The 23,042-nt window shown below is 43.5% G+C and overlaps 1 long non-coding RNA gene across 1 annotated transcript in view; it reads right to left on the bottom strand.

Moving 5' to 3' along the window:
• Window positions 1-299: 299 nt before the first annotated feature.
• The window catches only part of LOC137205823 (uncharacterized), a 96,225-nt gene continuing 73,482 nt past the window's right edge, over window positions 300-23,042 (bottom strand). Inside the window, exon 3 of the long non-coding RNA XR_010934299.1 lies at window positions 300-614. This is a non-coding gene — a long non-coding RNA (uncharacterized lncRNA). The remainder of the gene's footprint in view (window positions 615-23,042) is intronic.

The following is a 23,042-nucleotide window of genomic DNA, read 5'->3' as shown; positions in this document are numbered from 1 at the left end:
ACCGTTGTGGCCTCTCCCGTTGCGGAGCACAGGCTCCGGACGCGCAGGCTCAGTGGCCATGGCTCACGGGCCCAGCCGCTCCGCGGCACGTGGGATCTTCCCGGACCGGGGCACGAACCCGTGTCCCCTGCATCGGCAGGCGGACTCTCAACCACTGCGCCTCCAGGGAAGCCCTGTTCCCATTTCTTTAATGTAGGTAGATAAAAATCTTAATTCTACCACTCTCAGCAGAGCTCTGGAGTGGTTAATTGAAACGTTGCTTGACAGAAAGCATTTTTTAATAATTGTTGCATTTTTAAATAAAAACAGAAAAGAATATGATAGTGTGTTGATGTCAGTTTCGATAAGGGATGAGCAGGCATTGTGATGTATTGCACTAGCTACAATAAATCAAAACTTCAGAGACAAGATGGCATATTTAACAAACTCGTCATTCTGTAGTGATGAGGCAGGTGATGACTCACCACAAACTAGCAAAAGACAAGGGCAACGTTCACGGCACCAGCACGCCTGCAGGCAGATCGATGGTGTCGGCAATCTTCGTCTGCGTGTGTGTAATTCACCTGAATAATCTTCAGAACCCTAAATCCTTCGAATTAGTGTAAAACAGAGAGCTGAGGAGAGAAGATGGGGTAAATTAAAGAACGAAAACAACGGATCACCAACCGGATCGCTCAGCAAACATTTACTGATGAGCTTCTGGAAAACTGGGTACCACGTGAGTAGAAAATATCCCCAAGGTTTAATTTGGGGGATGTCTGTCAGTGAAACAATAACTTGTAGAGAGATGTGACAAATGGCCTTGCCTGAGTTCGTGCTAAATGGCAAAAACAAAATTACATGAAGGAAACATGTACATGGTGGACAAGCCTCAGTCCACTAAAACACATCGAAATCGTGGATAAAATGCAATAACAATACAAAACTATATGTCAACCGTTCATTTAATTCTCACAAAAAGTCTATGATGAAAATAACAGTGAAATACACTACACTCCTACTAGAAGAGCTAAAATCCCCCCAAAAAACCTTTGCTAGAGAGGACGGGGAACAACAGGAACTTATATTCCTTGATGGTAGGAATGCAGTAGGGTACAGTCACTTCAGAAGGCAGTTTCTTACAAAGGTAAACATTGTATAATCATACAATCCAACAATTATGCTCCTCGGTATTTATCCAACTGATTATCCAACTGTGAACGTATGTCCACACAAAAATCTCCATGCAAATACTTATAGCAACCGTAATCACAATCATCAAAAACTCGAAGCAGACAAAATGCCCTTCAGTAACTGAACAAGCAGAATCTGTACAATGGAACATCATTTAGCTTTAAAAAGGATACACTGTCGGGCTTCCCTGGTGGTGCAGCGGTTGAGAGTCTGCCTGCCCCGGTCCGGGAAGATCCCACATGCCGCGGAGCGGCTGGGCCCGTGAGCCATGGCCGCTGAGCCTGTGTGTCCGGAGCCTGTGCTCCGCAACGGGAGAGGCCACAGCAGTGAGAGGCCCGCGTACCACACACACACAGAAATAATGAGAGTCTTCCTGAAGCAGCCAAGGTCCAAGTACACAACAGATGTGCTGCCTGGTACTCCATCATCTAAGGTGAAGTGTCAGGTCACTATCAGGCCTTGTGGAAAAGATGGGTCTGTGACCTTCGGCCCAACACGTATTTCAAAGTATAAACTCAAGGACTGTTTTTTAGTTCTTAGAGCACCCTGCCTCAGATAAAGGAGAAGGGTTTCGCTCTGAGACCTGGACCCAGATTTCTTGAAGCCTTTGCTGGGGCAGAATCCTCAGCAGGGCAGAGTCTGGGGGCCGTGCTGTGCTGTGAGAACTGTTCTAAGGAAGCCGCGTGGACAGGGCAGCTGCCTTGGAAATGGGGTCTGCATTTTGCACAGATGGGTCAGTTCTTCCAGCCTCCGGGCTTTCTGCAAGATTCTCTCTTCTTGCTACGTGCTGTACAGACAAAGCCACACGGCCTCCCCTGTGGGCCCTGAGTCAGGCCCGTGGGCTCCTGTGAGGTCAGTTCCCACCTAGGTTCTTGATTGACTCCTTTCCTTCTTGTTCCTGGCACCTAAAAATATCTTTTTTCTTTTTTAACATTGGTATATATAAAAATACTATACACAGTTGTCGCTGAAGTTCAGACTCGGACTCTTATCATTCCTCTGCTGGATTCTTGTTGCTGACATTCACATGTAATATTCTGGACAACATAAAAATATCTCTGCACTTAAGTATTTTCATTGTGGGGTTCCAATGACAGATCATTGCAAAGACAGTACAGAGAGTTCCTGACGCCTCACATCCATTTTCCTTAAGTGTTAACACCTTACATTAGGATGGTACATTTGCCACCACTGATGAACCAGTATAGATGCATTGTTATTAACCAAAGACCATATTTTATCCAGATTTCCTTAGTTTTAACCTAATATCCTTTCTCGGTCTCAGGATCCCACCCAGAGGACTGTGTAATGTTTAGTTTTATGTCTCCTGAAGCTCCGCTGGGCTGTGACAGTTTCTGAGATAGATGTTCCTTGTGTTTGATGACCTTGACAGTTTTGGGGAGTACGGGCCCAGTATTCTGTAGACTGTCCCTCAGTTTGGGTTTTGTTGGATGTCTTTCTCATCATTAGATTGGGGTTTGGGGAAGGAAGACCACAGGGGTAAAGTGCAGTTCATCACATCATATCAAGAGTACACACTATCAGCATGACGTCACTGTTGACGTTGACCTTGATCCCCTGACTGAGGTCGTGTGTAATGTAATGTGGTGGCCTAGATGGGATTCCTGGACAGAAGAAGAACATTAGGTAAACATAAGATAATCTGAATAGAGTATGGGCTTTAGTTAATAATAGTGTATCAATATTGGTTCATTAGTTGTGATAAATATACCATACATAAGTAAGATGTCAGTAATAAGGTGTGGGTATATTAGGTCTCTTCTGTATTATATTTGCCATTTTTCCTGTAACCCAAAACTATTTTAATTAAAATAAACGTTATTTATTTATTTACATAGCTAAGTAAAATCACGAAGGAAAAGGCAATCCCCTGTGCTTCATGTATTCAACACTTTGCCTTGACAAGCGCTGATCTGTTTTCAACCTCCATGGTTTTGGTTTTATGAAATTTCACGTAGTTGGAAACACACAGTATGTCTCCTCCTCAGACTTGTTTGTTTCTTTCACTTAGAATGATGTGAATTTAAGATTCCTCTACTTTGTTGCATGGGTTGACAGTGTATCCTTTTTTTTTTTTTTTTTTTTTTTGCAGTACGCGGGCCTCTCATGGTTGTGGCCTCTCCGGAGCACAGGCTCCGGACGCGCAGGCTCAGCGGCCATGGCTCACGGGCCCAGCCGCTCCGCGGCATGTGGGATCTTCCCGGACCAGGGCACGAACCCGCGTCCCCTGCTTCGGCAGGTGGACTCCCAACCACTGCGCCACCAGGGAAGCCCAAGACTGTCATTTTTAACACGTTCATCCAGGCAACACGTGGATGACTATTTACACTGGGAAAAGCTAAGCTAGTGGGGAACACATCTGGGGTTGAAGGGTCCACATTCCTCACCGGGCCTCACTGGAAGATGTCCCTGATGCTGACCTTTCTACGGACTCCAAATCCAACAGATTGACTCCTTTCCTTTCTGCTCATGGTCTTGCCCTTATGTCAACATGTACATTAAAGCCATTTTGATCATCTCCAGGAGTGTCTCTGTCCTTAGTTCTTACCCCTCCTGCTCTATAAGAGGAAGGAAAGAAATGGTCCCACCAAAACCTAGCCTGTCATCACCTCAGGTAACGCAGGTAAGTCCCTCTGCTGCTCTTCTGTTGTGACGCCACGTCATGTCATCCTCCCAGTTCAACACTTAATGGAAGCACCAGGATCATCGACCCCTTTCTCCCTTGCAGGGTGTTCAGACTTCAGAAGGCTGGGGGGTCACACGAATAGCTTGTTTCATCAGCAGATTGTTAGGTGATGCCCAAACCTGTGAGTCAGTCCTTGGTGGTTCGATCAAAGGTGCCTCATCTCCACAAGCTCCCAGGTGACTGGGACCTGAGGCCTCCTTGAGGGCCCTCACTCTCTCCCGAGCGTGTGCGTTCTCCATCTTTGGAACCTTCTTCACCTCTCCCTTATGGACCGCACCTCACTTTCTGTTCAGAGCTCATCTCTGCAACTAATTTTTCTCAACAAATAAGAGTCAAAGAATACGCTTTTCGGTGGCTCAGTTTTCCGAATTGTGAAATGGCTTATTAAGTCGTACTTGCTTTATCTACGAGAGGTGCTGTGAAGACAGTACTAATACTTACAAAGCATTTGAAGTCTCGAATATGAAAAGTACTTTATGAAGTGTTGATGATCCGTCTGCTCCACTGTGTAGTCAAGACATTTTCCACCTGTGTGTTCTCAGACAGTATTATTTCTGAAGAGATATGTTTTTCCTTGCAATAATTATAGATGCCTATCACATTCATAAACAAACTCTGTTCAGCAATTGGTTCCAGTGTTTCCCAAGCAGCTCACCATAAAACAGAAGGACTTGAAAAGATCTGGATATAAAAACGCATACAACTCTACACCAGGCAGAACTGTTCTCACATCATTCTGGAAAGAGATTAATTAATCAATTTTTAAAGTATTTTTTTGTTCCAGTAAGGAGCAAATGTGTCTTCTTATGTACAAAAACAAAGTGTCCTGAAGGGCTGCCAGGCAGTAGAAAGGGTGGTATTTTGCAGACAATGGGCTTAGAGGAAGTAACTTTGAAAGAAGGCAAAATATATTAAACCAATGCTTCCCAAATGACATTAATGCCACAGAGTGCAACGAAGTATTAGACAGTAAACAGAGCAGTATTTCCTAGTAAAACAGGCTTGGGAAGCACAGGGTCAGATCCAGGGAAACGGGAGGCTTTGCAGAACACCCAGAACCTGACACAGACTGTGTGCGTTGTGACCCTCTGAGAGTGGGGAGTGTATGTCACATGGTCTGCCCATATTGCCTGTTTAACACCTCTGCATAAGATGTTCCTTGAATAAAGGAAGTTTGGAAATGCTGCTCTAGTTCCACCTCTACCTGATTCAAAGACTTTCCATAATTTAGCACAAGGTGCTGCTTCCTCAGGGCCCTGTATTGCCTTCTGCCAGGAAAAATTCCATAATACCCTTTGTGTTCAGTGACTGCAAGGTGAGCGTGCCCTGGAGATGTCCAATGCTGCCCTTCACCGCTGCTCGTCAGGAAGAGCCACGATGCGGGTTGAAGATCCACAGTGGACACCCCGGGGGCGAGAAACTTCCCATAACACACCCATTTCCATGCCCTTAATCTCATGCTTCCCAAACCTACTCAATGATGTATGCACTTTTCTCTGTAACACCCACAAGGACTCATGAAACATTAATGTTGCGTCATTGGCCGCGCTTTGGAGAACACCCTCGTTGGGGGTCAGACCTGAGAATCTCAACCGCTAGAACAGCAACACCCTTGGAAGCATAACTGAGAGCCTTCAAGCGGTGACTAAGGTTAAAAACAGCAGCAAGGGAAAGAACACATGATGTGACATCAGAGTTAGTTTCACTAAGTTAAGAAAAAAGGGATCTCTCTGGCAGGAAAGGAATATAAAATTGATTCACTTCGGGGAAGGCTGAGACAGCAGAAGTCCCACGGGTAAAAATGAGCATCATGGGCTTCCCTGGTGGTGCAGTGGTTAAGAACCCGCCTGCCAACGCAGGGGACACGGGTTTGAGCCCTGGTCCCAGAAGATCCCACATGCCGCGGAGCAACTAAGCCCGTGCACCACAACTACTGAGCCTGCGCTCTAGAGCCCACGTGCCACAACTACTGAAGCCCGCGCGCCTAGAGCCCGTGCTCCACAACAAGAGAAGCCACTGCAATGGGAAGCCCGCGCACCGCAGCGAAGAGTAGCCCCCACTCGCCGCAACTAGAGAAAGCCCGCGTGCAGCAACAAAGAACCAACGCAGCCAAAAATAAATAAATAAATAATTTTTTAAAAAAAGAACTAAGGGAATAAGACACAAAATCACAAACACACGCACAAAATGACCATCATGAGGAAAGACCAGGAGGGAGGGTGTGGAGAAGCGGCAGGAAGAGAAGAAGGAAAAGCGAGACAGAGCAGAGGTGATGGAGGGCAGAAGGGAAAGCGAGTAGGAGAGGAGACAGTAGGTTAAGCTGTTGGGAAGAGCAATGGCAAGACATGGCAGTGGAGGAAGAGAGCAGTGGAGGAAAAGCACTGACATTGACCAACTAACTAACTGACAGTCACCTACTACCACAGCTCTATGTGATGGGACCAAGTAGCACTGATACTTGCCATCCCCCCATCCCCCCACCGCATCGCTGGGCTGCACTGGGTGACGAAGCTCCCCCTTCCCCTGGGATGTCCCAGTCTCAGCGCTGAAAGTCCTGTATCCACGGAAACAATGCAGGAGAAGTCCAATCAGGACGGCTGGACACCCTAGTCAGCACTGACTCAAAAGCACAGTGCAATCAGGGCCAGTCGGTAAAGCATTCCCGTAGCAGGGCTTATGGCCATCACTGCTGCACCCTAACCACACACGCGACTGAGAAACCCCAGAATCTGTGGTGGTGGTAAGTGAAAGTCTTTCCTCTTCAACAGTCCATGAAGGAGGCACATTGCACCCCAGCTTAGTCCAGGAATTGATGTTCATCATGATGCTTTTATGTCCATTAAAAGGTTAACTTCCTCTCTGTGCTCTGTGGTACAGGGTAATGTGTTTTGGTCAACAAAAATGCTGAAGATGAAAGTTTCCACGCTCATAATGTCTTTATCTTCAGGTATAGGAAAATTAATCTATGAGAATGGGTGAATTTTCTGATGATGTTGCATAAGACGTGTTATTCCTTGAATATATGTTGTCTGCATATATTGATGCACTTTCCAACTCACCTTTCTAGTTACGTTTTAAGACTGGACAGCAAGACTGATTTGCATTCCTTGATCACTCAACAATTCAGATTTGGGGCAGATAGTTGACAAACGTGCTTAGTGATATGGGGAAGCTAGGCTAGGACGACCATGTGCCCGGATAAGGCACCAAAGGGAAGCACTTTCCCTGTGTCCTGGACCAAGAGAAGATTTATGTGTAAGATCTGAACATGCCCTGCCAAGCCTGAAAGCAATTAGGAGAAAAGGGCGCCACGGGCCGAAGGATGAGACTTGTGTCTTGGGTCACTGGTCACAAGGCAGAAAGCACTGCCTGTCCTTCCCATGAGGAATGGCGCTGGGATACTGCCTAATCTCCCACCTGCGATCTGGCAGTGCTGCCATAAGGGAGGAATCCGAGCCTAGGGAACATCCAGAGGCTGCTTCATCCTGGAGGGTAGAGAGAGGAGCCCTTGGCAGGTGAACGGAATAGCAGTCGTAGAATGGCCAGCTGCGCACTTTCCGGTTTCCAGAAGTGAGCCCTCAGGCATCGGAGCACAGCAAGAGCACGGTGCATGAGAAAAGGTAAATATTAGACACTCCCTGGGGTCTCAGTGTTCCCCAGCCAGCCCCGCATTCGCCATTCTGCCTCCTGTTCATCATTCCTCGGCTTTTTCCCAGGGACTGATCTGGAGGGAAAATTCCAAGGGAATAGAAGAGGTGGCTAGCAAGTTAGGTAGCCCCATTGGCCCGGAAATTAACTTTCAGTGAAACCCTGAATGACACATTTCTCACATTCTGTATAAAAATAATATTTAATGTCTTTAAATTTAAATCATATTGTGAAATCTATTCCATGAATTATAAATAGCTTATTTCATAAACAATTAAAATTAGACCACCACCAAAATTATAAAAATGAAAGTCTAAGTCATCCACAACCCCACTACTCATAAATCACCACTGTGTCAGTAACACAGGATAATGTATTATTCTTTTACATTAATTGTGGGCTTTTTTTACAGATTAGGCAATTACCACAGTTTTGTAGAACATTTAGAGAAATCAGCAAAACAATAAAGAGAAAATAAAGTCGCCATAATAACCCTATCGCACAGAGATAATTATTCTCAAGATTTTGTTTATATTGTTTTAGTCAATGACTCATAAATACACCCTCTATGTTCTTCCGTTTTACAAAATTAGAATTATATTTTCTACTTTTGGTAATTAGCTTCTTTTTACTTATCAAAGTATTGGATGGTTTAGTCTTCTTTAGAAAGTTTGCATGTATCCAAGACTTTAATTGGCTTTATTTTTTATTACTTTCATAAAAATACTCAATTTATCCCAGAGTAGTAGAAAATATTTGCGATATTCGTGACTCTATAGTGATTTCCAATGTTAGTGACAATTTTTAGCAATTATGTTCTTTCCTCTAGCATGTATTGGTACCTGCTAGTTTGGGTAGTAGGTTTAGACTACAGTCTGGGCGCCAGTATCACGAGGGGCTGATGGAGTGTCCCTAACAGGGGGAGGGCTGGGTGACAAAGGACCCTGAGAGTAGGACCTGGGGAGAGAGGAGTCCAACGTCAATGGCTGAAACCAAATCTTCTACTAAAGAGGCTCTATGTGTTTTAAAGGCTCATAAAGGAAAAAAAGGGATTTTTTTTCCTACTCAAAATAATTTCTTCAAACACGTTTCTTGACCTTGCGTGGCGGAAGGAGACATCAAAGCTGCCCATACAGATACCACCTTGGCCTCTCACCTTCTCCAGAGCCACCTAGGTGAAGAGATGGCATGAGCAGACAGGTGTTGTGGACAGAACCTCTGGCGGTAGTGTGTCAAAGGGTGGTGCAGGGTACAAATGGCAGGAGGTCGCTCAGGAGGCTGGTTCGTTACAGTCTAGGCAAGGGTAGATGGGGAATCGACCAGGCAGCACAAATGAGAGTGAAGAAGTTTCGGATGTTGAATGGACAGGGCTGATGGTTGACTACCTGCATATCAAGAGTCATATAAAGGGAAGACCTGGGTAGATGGTAGTATCATTAATCAAGATAGGAAGCAAAATATTTTTGTTCCTGGTGATAGAAGTGGTGAAATATAATGGGTTAAACTTTATGCCAAAATGTGGTAGAACAATACATTTGATACAAGTGATTAGAGCTAGAGACTCAGCTTCAGGAGTCACTGGTATGTAGATGGCATTTGAAGTCATGAAGCAGGTGAGATAACTGGGGAATTGGAGAAAAAGACTGGTGATGGAATCCTGGAGATAAGAATTACGTTCCAGGAAGATCACGGGATCAAAAACTGTCACAAGAGACAAATAATGATAAAACAATCAACTTAAAAGGAAAACATAACGATTATATCTACACCCAACATCAGACTGTCTAAATATATAAACCAAACCTTGACAGATCTGAAAGGAGAAATAGACAGCAATACAGTAATATTAAGAGACTTCAATACACTACTTTAAATATTGGATAGATCCTCCAGACATAAAATCAATAAGGAAACAACAGGCTTGAACAATACTTTAGCCCAATGGACCAACAAGACATACACAGAATATTCCACCCAACAGCAGCACGATACACATTCTTCTCAGATGCACACAGAACATTCTCCAGGTTGGATTATATGCTAGGTCACAAAACAAGGCTTATCAAATTTAAGATTGAAATCATTTCAAGTATCTTTTTCAACCACAATGGAATCAAACTAGAAATCAGTAATAAAAGGAAAATGAGAAAACTCGCAAATATATGGAAATCAAGCAAGGCACTCTTCAACAACCACTGCAAAGAAGAAGTCTAAAGGGAAATGAGAAAATATCTTGAGACAAATAAAGATGAAACACAATGTACCAAACTTACGTGATGCAGTAAAAACAGTACTAAGGGGGAAGTCTATGGTGATAAATGTCTAAATTTAAGAAGAAGAAAGATCTCAAATAAACAATCTAAATTTACACCTCAAGAGACTAGAAAAGGAACCAACTAAGCCCAAAGTTAGTAGAAGAAAGCAAATTATAAAAATTAGATAGGAAATAAAATACCTATAAAATAGAAAATTGACAATATTGAGTTGATTTTTCACAAAAAAATCAATAAAATCATCAAACCTTTAGCTAGACTACTGAAGAAAAAGAGAGAAGACTCAAATAAATATAATCAGAAATGAAAGAGGACACCTTGGAACTGATGCCACAGAAATTTAAAACAGCTCATAAAGGACTATTATGAACTACTATTATACAATGACAAATTGGACAACCTAGAAAAAATGGATAAAGTCCTAGAAATATACAACCTATCAAGATTGACTCAAAAAGAAATAGAAAGCCTAAGCTTTTAAGTCAGTGGCACAACTCATTCCAAGGGTACCGTATCTTCTAAGATTTTAAGACTTGTTTCTCAGACAAATGTGTCCTAAAATACCTATTTTTAAAAATCCAGTTTGGAATATTTCTAGTCCTACATGAAGGCTGTTTCATATCTAGAAGTTTTCTGTCCTTGTCAATAAATTACAGAGTCCACCTAGGAGAGGTCGGTGACGTTCTTATGGTATTGGGTCTGAACTGGATCAAAGTCAAACCTGTGTTTTCCATTGCGGAGCATAGGTCCAGCTCTTATTAATGTTTTAAAATCTCTTCTGTTCATATACCCCTAAAATGTTCATCCGAATAACCAGGGTCTTTTAGGATATTTATGTGGGTTCTCCCTGTCTAGCTGTGTTGCTCTTATCTCTGAACACAGGCCCGAGACAGTCCCGTTGGTGCTGCTAACTCGGGCTGCTTTGTCTAGTCCTACGGAAGCGTAGACTGGCTTCTCTCCAAAAGCTACTGCAGCAAAACTCTGGCTGGGAGGAGGCGAGTGGGTAAGAGAAAGCTGGGATGGGATGTCCCTGGCAGTGCCAGAGGATGATGCAAATGAACGGAACCGTGGATGAAGTGCAGCTTTCTGGGACAGGCTCTCCGGCTGTCCCCCCACGAGGTCCTGCGCTGCTGACTCCCGGCCACAGCCCTGCATTTAAATCCTACTGCCGCCTACGTTGCTGAGAGGAAAAGCAGCACAGGCTCCCCAGCACACTCTCCGAGAACAGGACCCATTGGAGCTCTTCCTTCCTTAGCAGATGCTGAGCTGGGATGCAACATCTGGCTTCATGGAGAAAGCTTGTGTCTCTACTTTAGATTGAAATGGCATCCCTGAGTAGCTCACGACTCGCCTTGACCTTCGTGCCCACGCATGGTGTACAGGTTCCTGCTGCAGGCACAGTGGCCTCAAATGTTAAAGTTGCCTCGAATGACTGAAAATAAATAAATTCCCTAAAATGTGAACAGAGGGAGTGTGGGTGGGCAGTTTGTCCTTGAAGATTTTGTGGGAGGATGTTAGGGAATTTTAGGGATTGATTTGGAAGGTGACAGAGACTTTCTCATTGACTTATGTAACTGCAGCCTGGCGGTGTCGAAATTAGCAAGTGAAAGAAAGGGGAAACCTGAATCTTATTACCATTTCTGTAGGTAAAAAACAGTCAAATATTGTCAATTTCATATGGCTCAACTCAGTGTAAGAGTTATATAGGTTATAGACACTAGTGATCTAGGTTAGATCTAAATTTAAGGAAGTCTCCGTTAAGCCCAGGGATGTGAAATGGTGAGAAGCGATGAAAAAAAAAAAAAAGAGCCCCCAGCTAGTTCAAAACAGCTCTTGCTTTGGCAATGGTGGCAGAAAAGAGAAAACTCAAGGAAACCCTCGAGGTATGGTTGTCAGGGAATTCTCTTTGTAAAAGTGGTGTGAAGTCATTAGAATTATAGCTTCTTAGGAGACTAGGAATTTGCCTTCAATCTTTAATAAACAAGAGGATTTTGCATTGGAATTCATGCCAATTTGGGGAGTACAGAGGTTCACGGGGAAGCATCCGATCATCGAGGATCTCGTGTTGCTGAGGGTGGCGTCTCTGCTCCGCTCTCTCATCAGCATCCCCACGTCTAAGGGACCCTGCTTTGCTGGCAGAGCCCAGGCAAATGAGAGGGTGAGCAGGTGAGCTTGGCAAAGGTACACGGCACCGAGTGGGCCGAGAGGACCCTGACATGGGCTGCACAGTGGGAACCTCTCACTCAGTATCGATTCACATCCCTCTACCTTCGTGCTGACACCAGCTTTCCGCCTGTCAGAGCCTTTTAACCTCTGCCTTCCCTCTGTGTCCCATCCCCTGCAGCTTACCCACAACTCACTGCTGGCTCTGACGGCTTTTGCTTTGCGTTGCCTTGTTTTGTGTTTAAGCCGAAAGCAGCCTCGATATCCACAAAGTTAGCTTTTATTCCTGTCTATCCTTGCATATATAATGGACTTAAGTCAAAATAAGGTTTCTTTTCCCTTCGTTTTTTCCATGAACTGGTTATTGACTTTAACCATCTTGGAAAATATTTCCTAAGTAAGCATCAGGGTAGACCAAACAATAAACATTTTGGCATGTTCCTGTGGCATTTCTTTCACCTTTGGGACCTAGTGGGAACGGTGGCCACCACGCAGTCTGGAGTCTCGGCTAGCTGCAAACGGGTGAAGCATTTCCTCCCTGTAAGCCTGTTTTCTCTTAGGTAAATGGGAATGATAATAGGTAACTTCATTAAGGAATAGTTGGAAGTACTCATTGATAGATTGCAATAAACATCACTCAATAAATGCTAGCTGTCATTATCATTATTCTTCTTATTAATCCTGATACCCAAAGAGTCCCCCGTAAAGTCCACTTCATCTACTGCTCTATGATTACTGTCCTGTGGATTTCTGCTCTCAGTACAATACCTTTCAGAGGTAGAGGACTAGAGATTTTCTGTGATTTACTGACACTAGGGTTTGTTAAGTGGGGTAGCAACAAAGCACAGAGGGCAATGAAATATCTCACTTTCTCCAAACCTTTCAAACGAACACTTTAAACTATGGAATATTCAGTACTACCCATCTCTCCAGAAAGCAGTACCTAAGGGTTGGTTTTGGTCCCTGATATTTTAAATTTTTAATGATAAAGGATTCTGCTAAGACTGTGAATTCATTATCTTGTGGCATTTTGTTCAGTAGTTGTCTTGCTGGAACTCATAAGGACAAAACCCTCTAATGTTAAGAGTTGAAATGGAAACAGCAAAATGATTTTCCTTGGTCGGCTCTCTACGTGGGTGGCAAGAACACCAGTCACTTTGGGAAAAGCCAGTAATGCCCCTTAGGGTCTAGCGAGGGCAGGACAGAGGAGAACAAGCTTCAGTATCTGAACACTCCCTGGAGTCACAGGTGGACTACAATGACTGGGCCCCAGACCCTGAGGGTGGGGCCCACAACCTCCACCAGCGTTTAGGACACCCGGACTGCAGCCCTTAAACTCTAAAACAGAATAATGTGGGCTCTTCAATTCTGCACTTTGTTTTGTTTTGTTTGTTTGTTTTTTTAAAAAAAAGGTGCTCCAGGGACTGTGTGTTGACTGGTACATCCTACTCCTTGCCTAGCTGTTTATTCCACGTCATCCGGCCTCGATGAGCTAGGAACGTGCATTGACTTTTGCAGCCTGAGACCCTGTGCCCTGACCCCCCGCGTCTCTGGTCACCTCTGGGTCTGTTTGGCCAGCTCGGCCCCGTAAGTCTCAGTAAGAAGGTGGAGGCTAAATGTGTCTAAAACGTCAGTGGCTTTTGGTAAGGGATAGTCAGTGGAGTCTCCTGGGCTTGAATTATTTAGCAGAATCCCCTCTGTTTTCTCCACTCAGCATGAGGCATTTGAATCTCACCCCTCACATCCTTCAGGCTTATTTCGGTCATGTCGTTTCTATTATAATGCTTCTCATCCATTGCTTTTTGCCAAGGTGACTCTTCACCCCTCCCCCATGGAGGGGAGCATGGTCCCAATTTTAGAAATCCCTGAAGTAAAGCCTATTTGAGTAACCTTTCAAGAGTAACCTTTCCTGTAAGGAAAGAACTTTAAATGCTATTGATCTTTCCTCTGAAATTCAGGGTGTCTCCTGCACATTTTAAATATGTTAATTTATTCACCAAATATTTACTGAGTAACCACAAAAAAATTTAAGTCCTTGAATTCATTTTCAGCCTGTTTCCTTTTGCTGCCTAAATCTCAGTATGTTAATTAGGGCTGTCGGATTTAGCAAATGAAATACCAGGAGTCCAGATAAATTTGGTTTTCAAATAAATAACAAATAAAAGTTAATTATACGTGAGTCCCATGCAATATTTGTGACAGATGGATACTAAACAGTTATCTAAAATTCAAATTTAACTGGGCATTCTGTATTTCATCAGACAACCTATGTTCTATCTGATCAGCTTAATACCCAAAGCTAAGTGCTAACGTTTTTCTAGACTAAATCTTAATCTAATTTTCAATCGGAAAATAATTTTCATTTGAACCCCCTTCACCTTCCCACTCACCTAGATTTAAAATCGTCTCCTTTCTGGTCCTGTAATTATCTCTCATCTGAAATTCAAATGTAACAGATACATTTTCATACACATTGTCCTAAGAATGTGAGTCACCATAGAAAAAAACGAATTCAACCTGTTCATTTAAAGTATGTTCGGTTTCTGAGTCCCTTCCTTCAAGACCTGTTTGTTTCTAATTTGACCTTTCTCTAGTTGTGGGTGGTAAGAGCCAAAGCACACCAGAGTGAAAAATGGATAGAGAAAAGGGTGAAGTTGGAAGTAAGACGGATTTGCATGGTCCTTTCATCCATCCGTCACTAACGTTCTGTGAGACTTGCTGATGGTCTGATTATGGTGAACCCAGGTACAAGGTGAGTTATGAGCATCAGGGGAAAAAGGCAATTAGAGCAGACAAGCTGATTTAAGCATTTCAGGAACATGAAATTAGCTAGTGCAATAAACTGCAAGAAAGCTGTGGTAAGTTTTTCCTCTTTGGTTTATAAAGCTTAGGAGTGGAGGTGTGGAACTCACTTCTCGTTCAGTGGCACTCAGAGTCATTTGCTGCAATATCTTCCTATAGTGTGTGATAAACATAGCTTATATTTAACCAAAAGAAGCCTCATTGTCAAGGGCATCATCTTCAAAAACACTTGGAACACCTGGGAATGATGAAATAAAAATTACTTCCACTGATTTATTTTTATTTTAGTGGAAGAGAGTATCCTCTTTCGAACACTCAAGGGTAGCCTCTGAGACACCCACTCTGTTTAGACGCACATCCATAAGCAGTTGTAAAGGGTCGGATGTCACAGAGCGGTGGGTGTGCAGAGCTGGCTACACTTGCCCAGCGACCATCACCACGCCCTGGGTTCTCATTCCCGAGTCTCCTCTCGATGTTTCATGACCTCATTTAAGGCAGATCTTCTCTCTGATCTTTCAGAATATTATACAAAATGAACAGCATGGCCTAGAACATGTTTGTAATGGTCAAGACACACCCTCATCAGCGAGAGGCTGTGAAAAGACAAGAAAATAACTTTATCAGTGAGGCACCCAGGCTGTCAACGACACGCTTCGGCAAGACCTCATTATTGTATTTTTTCCTGAAAAATTAAAAAAAAATAGTTCATTATCTTCTCGTTCTTATTTTGATCTCTTAATTAAGCAGAGAGATGTACTAGGTATGAGAGACATGCCTAAAGGTTCTCTTCAAAATCTGTTCACAGCATAGTAGCACTCAGGAGGCTGGTGTGAACGAGTACCTGAAATGGGCAAGATGGTCCCAAACTTTGCACCTCATATCTTTTGAAGGGTGAGTCAGGAAGAAGTTGCTAGAAAAATTGCTCCTTTCACAGTCACAGATAAGCAATTATCTTATTGAGTATATTCCTAAAACAGTAGCTTTATCTAATATATTCATAACTTAGTGGAAAATTTTTCTTTAAAAAATGAATGGATAAAGAAGATGTGAGATAGATAGATAGATAGAATGGAATATTACTCAGCATAAAAGGAATGAAATAATGCCATTTGCAGCATGGATGGACCTAGAGATTATCATACTAAATAAAGTAAGTAAGAGAAAGACAAATATCATATGATATCACTTACACATGGAATCTAAAAAAATGATACAGATAAACTCATTTACAAAACAGAAATAGACTCACACAGGTAGAAAACAAACTTATGGTTACCAAATGGGATAGTGGGGGAAGGGAAGATAAATTAGGAGTTTGGGATTAACATATATATGCTACTACATGTAAAATAGGTAGACGGCAGGGTCCTGCTGGAGAGCACAAGGAGCTCTACTCAATACCTTGTAATAACCTATGTGGGAAAAGAATCTGGAAAGTGTACGTATATATATAACGGAATCACTTCGCTGTATACCTGAAACTAACACAACATTGTAAATGAACTCTACTTCAAAAACTATACTTTAAAACCCGACTCTGTTACTGAGGTCTGAGGATTCCAGCCTCTGACAAAATCTGCAGCTGTTTTCCTGCTGTTAAGGCAAAATAAAAAACAGGGGCTGGTGGACAGATAAGAAGTGTACCACGAGCTTGTCTACCTTTGTCCCATGTTACTGTGTCATCTCATGCCTAAAGCAGCTCAAGGTGGATTCTTCTCAAGGGGACCAGATTACGTGACCTGATTTGAATGTCAGTCTCAACAGTTTTTCCTACTAGAAATGTCTCAAACCTTAGTTAAATATCGCACATCTTCATGTAGCCCAATTCAATTTAATTCAATACGAAAATTGCGTGCTTCCTACCGGCGAGGGCACAGCACGATGCCGGGTGACGTGAGGAAGCAGTGAGCTCATAGTAGGGCTGGCACAAACGCGTAAGCAGATGTACAAAGGTAACGTGAGTGCGTATAATTAAATCACAGTGTGCTCTGGGGCAGGGGGTGTAGGGACGGGGTTACGTCCCATAAGCTTCTGTTATGGAATATTTTTGGAGAGGGTGAGTTCTCAGGTGATCTTTAAAGGACGACCTCTCTCATATGAGAATGCAGGAGGCGGAGTTCTAGGAGGAGGGACCAGGTGCTGAGGCTGGGGCACAGCTGCTCTCCACGCTCCTCGGCCGATGGGTGAAAAGTTGCTGCAATGAACTCTTCAAAATCAGCCTCCATATCTTATTCTTTAGCCCAAAACCTCACAGGCGGTAGGTGCCCAATATGTTTTTTTTTAAGGGGAATGAAGTCGTAATCAGAGTCCCCAGTCCTACCACGGAGAGTGAAATTATCCTGAAATTTCTTTGAAGACTTCAAGATTCCTTTCTCAAGTGAAGGAAGGCCGTCCTTTTGATCCTTATCAGCTATGCGTCTTTAGTTAGAGATTAATCGGTCTGCATCTCACGATGGCAGAGCAAGGGCGGTGGTTGGGCGATGTGTTGAAAAACCAGGCAATCTTCCTCCTGTGTGTCCTTTACTTTCACACAAAACACTTCATTTCTGACACTCTGGTCACCAAACGTGTGGGATTTTTCCCACACCAAGCAATTCTGTGACATGAGCTGGAGGTCCTACAGTTTAACTCAATTTAATTCAATTCAGACACTACCTGGAGACAGCGTCACACCCACAGGTTAAGGCTCAGTCCCTCAAAACCGCTCTCACCCACTTCAGATGTCAACTGCGAGTCTGGGTTATCATCTGAGAGTCTGACAAATGGACTACAAATCTGAGGCTCCCATGACCCCCACTTGGGGTTTGATTAGTTCGCAAGCCGTGGCTCACAGAACTCAGGGGAACACTTAGGTTTACCAGCTTATTAAAGGATATGACAAAGGACACAGATAAACAGCCAGATGAAGAGATACGTAGGGTGAGGTTTGGGAGGTCCTGGGCCCTGGAGCTTCTGTCCCCGTGAGGCTGGGCTGCATCGCCCTCCTAGGACATGGGTATGTTTGCCAACCTGAACCGCATACTTCTGGGAGTTTTAAGAAGGCTTTATCACGTAGGCATGGTCAGTCACTGCTCCACTTTCAGCCTTTCTCTCTGCTCAAGAGAATGGGTGGGGCTGAAAATTGCAAGCTTCTAATCATGTCTTGGTCTTTCCAGTGATCAGTCCCCCAGAAGCCCACCCAGAGTCTCCTCATTAGGACAAAAGACACTCTATCTCCCAGGAAATTCCAAGGGTTTCAGGCGCCCTGTGTCAGGAACTGGGGTCAAAGACCAAATAGTAAAACAAAAGATGCTCGCAGTGATTTTATCGCTTAGGCAATTATGAGGGCTTCAGGAGCTCCCGTGCCAGGAACCGGGGCAGAGACCAGTACATGTTTTCTACCTCACAGGTGATTTGCTTTATTATTCTCTTACCTACACAAAAACCTTGCATCATACGCATTTTAATCTCCGTTTTACAAATCAGGAGTCCACAGCTCAGAGGTGTGAAGTAAGTGCCCTTGACCACAGAGCTAACAAGCGACCAGTACAAGAGGTGATCAGGTCTGTTCTGGTAGCTCTCTGTACCCTCCTCAGGCATGTGGTCCAGCACGCGGCTGACCAAGGGGCGTCTGGGGATTTGCTCATCCTGGCTGCTGCTGTTGGGAGCTGTTGGTGAGAATGGTCCAGGAGAGAAGGGCAGGTGGTCTAACTCAGGGTCGGGTGCACCGGTGGGCTCTCAACACCCATGTTGCGGATGAATTCATGGCCTGTCAAAGCAGAGGTGAAATGGAGCAGCACGCTGTGGTCCTTCCCCCACCCCATGTCCTCTGCCTGTCTTTTGCTGTAGAAAAACTTTAGCCGAAGAGTAAGTTTAATCAGAGAAGTGAGAAAACGCAGAAGCAAAAGGAAACCGTCAAACAGGACAAAACAGTAACAGTGTAGCCTCATTAAGCAAAATCCAGGGCTCTAGATAATATTCTGAGCCATGTCCTGTGAGCCGTCTGTAGATACTGAGACCTCCACCCGGTGGAAGAAGTGAACTACATGACGACCAGACTGTAGCCGTGACATAAGCTGCCACAATTCCGAGAACTGGCCCCAAAGAAATGGGAAAAAACCGACCCCGGAACTGAAGATGAACGGAACCTGAAACAGTCAAGAGGATGCAGGTCAGACCACCGAGGACCAAGTTCAGGATGCCTGTCAGAGCCGCCTGTGCTCTTTCTGCACGGAGCCCCCTCCCTCTGTCTACACACCCCTGAAACTCCCCTTTAAAAGCCCTTACCCACTGATTGTCAAGGGGGGAGTCGGCCTTTGGACATGAGTCTGCCTTCTCCCCAGGTTGCTGGCCTTCCAAATAAAGCAAATTCTCCTTTCCACCAACCTTGCCTCTTGAGTATTGGCTTTTGAGCAGCGAGCGACCGGACCCCACTTTCAGTAACAGAGGGACCAGGAGGAAGGTTTGAAAGGCAAGCCCAGCCTCTCCCTGTTCTGCTTGGTCTTCAAGCCACACACATATAACAGGTAAATTACACCAAGGAAGGAAAAAGTCCTATAGACTCTGGGGGCCCCTGCATGTTTCTGATGAGGCTCTGATCTCACACTTAGAGTTCTCCTATCCTACACGGTGTAGGTCAGTCTTAACCCTTTTCCTCCTCACGTGCTAAATGGAGTATAAAACAGCTGGGACTGTGGTTATGTTTCAGCATAACAATGCATGGGATAATGTTTTGTAAGGTGAATTCTTCAGAAAACGTACGGTGTTACTAATTATAACAAGAAACTTGGCTGAACTAAATGACATCAACACCAGGAAGCATGTCACCATACTGACGGTTTTGGGGGGAAGAGCACAGTTTTCAGGGTCCTCCACATGACCAATTCATTTTGAAAATGAATACGTTTTTTCATGCAGGAAATGTCTCTCATCCTGGAGAGACTAACAGTATATATTCAGTAATGCTGAAGGCAAAAGAATTTTACTCAATTTTCTCCCCTTTATAGATCTAGCAACTACCAAACCGTGAGAACACTACTGGATTGAAACTAAGATTTCACCAAGGTGCAAGGATTTTAATACCTTCACTTTGGGGTTTCTTCTTCATCTATACCTCAAAGATCTCTAATTCTGCTTCTCAAGACATGACTACACCCTACAGGAGTCTTTGAGGACCACCTTCAGAGCCTCTGTTGCCTTGGATTTTAACCAAGTTAGAATTCGTGACCCTTGGAGTCACTGAGGGTCTTCTGCCAGCCGATGCAAAATACATTTAGATAATGACTCTCCCGTTCCGAGGCTGGTTGGCTATTCATGTGAGATGCAGTTACTGTGTTTACTTCTCCATGTGCTGAGAACCGTTAATGGCAGAATCCAGTCATTAAGGAGGGATATTATGGGAATTTTGAAGTGATTTTCTGTGGCTGTTTTTTCACTATGACTTTGCACACGCAGAGCAGCCTTATCGACCCTCCCCCAACAGGAATTATCATAGGCAAGTTCCAACTTCAATCTGACAATGTGTTTCTCAGTTTTCAATTTTCTAGGTACAGATTCTTCCAATAAAATTTCTATCCTTCTCTGAGAAGTTTGCTTTAAACTGGCTAGTATATCATTAACTCCGTCTCAGGGTAATAGGTACCATTTATTGGCAAAATGGAACTCTCACATCAAACACTTGGCAGGAAAGAATCAAAGGAGACAAGTGTAAGATATGTCTGGTGGGTGATTAATTTTTTTCATAGCCTTAGTAACGACATCATTGCAGGGGTACGTGGAGAAAATTAATAACTTTGTTTTCTTGCACAATGAGACCTTGAACAGCTCCCCTCCCAAAACTTCTCTTGAGAACAACAAAAGGACTTTGGTTTTTTACTCCCCGGGATGGATGACAGTGGAAAAGACTTCTAATGAATCATCACCTGACAAACTTAAATTTACTGAAATCCTGAATTCACACTGTGCATTCACACACACATCGTGGACAGTACGCACAAAATCACCCAGCTGAATAATAGTTTCAGTGCTTAATTAATTAGTTAACTCATTAACACCTCCCTGCTTCCAACAAATATTTACCGATAGCTTATGTTGAGCAGCTATTTACAAGGCAGATGTGAGTGAGGAAGGTGTTTCTTGTCTTCAAGAATTTACAGTCTAGCCGGGAGACTGGCATATAAACAATCACAATCTTTTTGTACAGTGGCATCTCAGGAGGTGATGCAAAGGATGTATTATGAGGCGTACTGACAACTTTTGCCTATTGAAGGAATTACAAATCTATATCATCAAAGTTTATATCAAGACCCAGAAAAGACGATCAGAAGCCAAGGATTCCTCTTCAGGGAGTCATTCTTCTTTCTCAACCTCTTCCTTCTCTTTCTGTCTTTGTGATTCAGTTAACTCTTCAAGGGCACAGGTAAAAATCGTGGTCCATTTGCCCTTTTGCTACAACTCAGTTCCCATTTACTACTATTCATTTTGCAAGCTTTGTGGGATATCTTTTTACTCCCAGGAAGCTCTTTCTCACATATATAACACTAATATTTCCTGCCGCAGTTAAGTCTTATCCTTTTCTTATTCTTTTTAACTAGCATAAATTTACTGCCATATTTCTCAAGGCAGAATCTCTGGTTTTATTTTTCATGTTGTCCACTCTGGCTGAACTGCAATCTCCCACTCTACTTCCCCCACCCCAGGGCTTTTACCCTTGGAAACTTCTATTTGACCTGAGCATTTAAATATTAGCCCCTGTGCTGCATTTCCCAGACACTTCATAGCGATCAGTGGCTCTCTATTCGGCATTTTTAAAAAAAACCAACAAGGAATTGCCAAGTTGTATTGTTATATTCATATTTAAAAGTCTAGCTTCTCCACTGGGCTGTGATTTCCTCAAGGGAAGTAACCTTGTTAAATTCACTTGTTATCCCCAGCATTTGTCACATAAGAGGTGCTCAATAAGTATTTTGTAGAATAAACCTATGGTCCTCTATTGATGTGTCTCATTATCCGGCTCCCTGTTCCCCAATCTCTACTACCACCACTCACTTGACTTGCATTCACTTTTCTATTAAACTAGAACTTTTCAGATAGCATTTCAGAAACCTTGGGTGGTTCTCCATTACCTTCAGTAGAAAATGTGAATTGCTTAGCGTGTTACAGAATTGTCTCCACCAGCTCATGCTGCTCCACAGTCCTACCTCTCACCCCTTCCCAGCCCTAGATTCAATAAAGTAATCTCTGCCCTAAGTCTGTTATGCCCTTCTATGTCTCTCAGTGTTGCCCAAGCTGTTTTTTAATATCTTCAGTGCCAGCCTCCTCTACCTGAACCTGCACCACAGCCAAGCTAAATGCCATCTGCACCAAGCACCACCTCTTCTGCACCCTTGACAGAGCGCATGGCTTCTCCCATCTTACCTCCTTAGCACATCATACACAGTTTTCTATAGTACGTATGTTATGATGCTTGTTACGTTTCCAAACATGTTTGTTATGGGCTGTTTACGGAGTTCTGTCTTCATCACTGGTCGGTGAGCTCTTTGGTGTCAAAGACAGGTCTTACTCATCTTTGATCCTTGGTACAACATACATTTGCAGAAAAATAATATGTATCTAGGACACGTGTATCATTCAACCGATTAGCCAATAATGATAATTGTAGGAATGATAATGAATCTGTAAATAAATACTTGCCTTAAAAATTAAAGTACTGCTAAAAATTATGTGTCCCCAAGCTTTATTTTTTCAAAAAGAGATCAGAAATATTCTGGCAGATTCTTTTCTCTATGATTGAAAATGCACTCTTCCTCTTTCCTTAGATAGAAGGAAAAATAAAAAGGAAAGAAGAGTGGGTGCAGCACACCTGTGTCGGCAAGCTGTCAAACCCTCCACCCCTGACGTGAATTGGATCATCCTCTGAATGGGGGGAACTGATGGAAAATGCAAGGCGAGGAGATGCCCGGGAAGAACAAATTCTACCCTGCCCGTCAACAGTGATGAAAGTGACACCTCAAGAGTTATCTTTTATTCCATACACACAGATGGCTTCAAACACACGCTACCTACAGCCAGTTCCTGTTGCTCACCTCTGAGTATTTAGGGCAGCTTGACATTTGCTGCCCCTAGAATAATGAAGATAGACAGATCGCAAGAACGCTGTAACTGACGATGAGAAAGTTCTTTGCACCGTACAAAGGGCTAAAGGAGAATTTACTACTTTATATCTAAAAAAAAAAAATCCTGCGGGGCCTTAAAGTGTTATAACCTGTGTACTGCACTGTGTACGTGCTCCCTGCCGT

Source organism: Pseudorca crassidens, chromosome 14, assembly GCF_039906515.1.
Source record: "Pseudorca crassidens isolate mPseCra1 chromosome 14, mPseCra1.hap1, whole genome shotgun sequence".
Taxonomy (NCBI): domain Eukaryota; kingdom Metazoa; phylum Chordata; class Mammalia; order Artiodactyla; family Delphinidae; genus Pseudorca; species Pseudorca crassidens.
Note: the sequence above shows the minus strand (reverse complement) of the source record. Positions and strands in the feature narration are given on the sequence as shown.